Source organism: Perna viridis, chromosome 4, assembly GCF_037379345.1.
Source record: "Perna viridis isolate PV_CMFRI_1.1 ecotype Kerala chromosome 4, ASM3737934v1, whole genome shotgun sequence".
NCBI classification, from domain to species: domain Eukaryota; kingdom Metazoa; phylum Mollusca; class Bivalvia; order Mytilida; family Mytilidae; genus Perna; species Perna viridis.
In genome coordinates this window covers 50,351,455-50,353,861 of record NC_142448.1, presented here as the reverse complement: position 1 = coordinate 50,353,861, position 2,407 = coordinate 50,351,455, and positions in this window count along the sequence as shown.

Here is a 2,407-nt window from a genome sequence, read left to right as displayed (position 1 = left end):
AGTTTAAAACGAGGTAAATGCTCCAAAATAATTGGAAAATGATCACTCCCGCACAAGTCATCATGAACTCGCCATGTAAACTCTGAAAGTACGAGAGGATCACAAATGCTTAAATCAATAGAAGAATACGATCTATGCCTGAATGAAGGAACGTTGAAGATCCGTCATTAAATATGCAAAACTCTTCTTGCTGAAGGAGCTCCTCAACTTTTTTACATTTATCATTCGTATGATTACTCCCCCATAAAGGATTATGAGCATTAAAGTCACCCAAAATAATAAATGGTTTGGGCAACTGTTTAACCAAATCAACTAATTTATTTCTGCACAAAATTGAATTTGGGGGAATGTAAATGGAACAAACGGTTATGGTTTTATCAAGGGATAACCGAACGGCCACTGCTTGTAGATCGGTAGTTAAAGGAACTGAATTATGTATTACTCTGTCCCTAATAAAAATGGTAGATCCACCAGCAGCTCGTTCATTTGCCTCAGAAAATGTACTATACATTGTATATCCTTTTACGTAAATTTGATCCGTGTCTTTTAAATGAGTCTCCTGGAGACATAATGCAACTGGTAAAATAGACTGAACAAGAAGAGTTAATTCCAAAATATTAGCCTTTAAACCTCGACAATTCCATTGAAGTAATTTGGCCATTTTTATGGGTGACGAATGGGGGATATTTTCTCTGACTTGGATCCGCGACCACGACTCGATGACCTTCTAGTACGAGTGCCACCATTAAGGTCAATTCGAATTGACTGAGCGCGCTGCTCCTTGTATTTTTTCATGGCAACAGGATCTGTTTGGTCAATCTGATCAAGGTCGGGACCCAGCCAGTTTTCACCTGGACAAAGTCCATGATCTGTTGTTTCCATGTCAGACTCGGAATCCGACAATCTGTCGCCTAGACTTAGATTTCTCCAAGTCCTCTACACGGAAATTCCCCAACTTTTTGGGGGGTTGGACATTCTTCTGTTGAGATTTGGAAGACGATGACTGTTGTGATGATGGAGATGATTTTGAAGATGATCCGGAATTTTGGGATGACTGAGTCTGGGAACATTGGTGAGATTTCTTAGCTCTGGCCTTTTTAATTTCCTCTAAACATTTTTTGGATGGTTTCATTATTTTGGTGGATACCTCAGTGGGCAGTTTGGCAAGACCATTGATATCCTCTTTCCAACTCATGATCGTCTGCACCTCAACAGTCGAGGACAGACAAGCACGCTTTGCAACACTAGCATAAGATGTTTTGCCAGATGCAAGAAAATTGTTGGAAAGGGACCACTTCTGGCGAGTTTCACTATATGAAATTTTGTTTTCAGTTTTTATCTTTAAAATATTTTTTTCTTTCTTATAAAGAGGGCAATCTTTAGATGATGACATGTGAGCTTCCTCACAGTTTCTGCATTTCAGATCTTTTTTGCAGTCGATTCCCTCGTGTCCTTCTTCAGAGCATCGGAAACAAAACAGTTTTCCTCTACACTGGCCCTTTCCATCCCCAAACTTCTGGCATTTAAAACACCGAAGTGGGTTAGGAATATACAGACTGACAGCTGTCCTGTATGGACCAATGTAGACATGAGATGGCACTGAAGTGGAACTAAATGTTAACAGGATTGTTCTCATTGGTGTGGTTGCATCTGCACGTCGAGAAGTAAACCTTTTCACTGACTTAAGGCCTTGTGATTTCAGTTCCTCACCGATCTCTTCATCAGTCAAGGCGTCGAGGTCTCGACCTCGGTATTTAAGGACACCCTGTGACTGATTTAGTGACTTGTGTGCAGATGAAACCACATCAAGGTCACCAATCCTGGTTAATTTTAACAAATTTGATGATTGGCCTGGTCTGAGGCATTCAATTAAAATTCCTGATCTTATTTTCTTTGTATCTTTAACATCACCAGCTACACTCTTGATAGTTTTCTGTATTAAAAAAGAAGAAAGGTCATTAACATTTTTGTCTTTATCTTTTGCAGAAATTACAATAAATCTTGGCCAGTTTTTATCCCTTTCGTCAGAAGAATTGCAGACATCACTTTTTCGTTTTTTTTTTTAATAAGAAACATTGGACTCCCCGTTGTTTTTTGTCGCCATGTTAAGTTTTTATAAGTTTCATCGTCTCTGTTCCCCACCCGCCACCGAGTGCCAACACGGGCGATGCTAGGACTCTATGGATTTCCAGCAGATAGCATCAGGGATTCCAGAGACGACATACTCGAACAGAGCGTATCTATCAATGGCGCATAGACAGCGTACTACTCGATTGACCCATGAGCCACCGCCTTCTTCATTTGCCATTTGTAAGCTTGTGAAAATCTTAGAAACATTGGATGACACGGGGGTTACGTCACGACTGGAGTCTAGATACGACCTTCATCCACTAGGACCTCCTCGCCC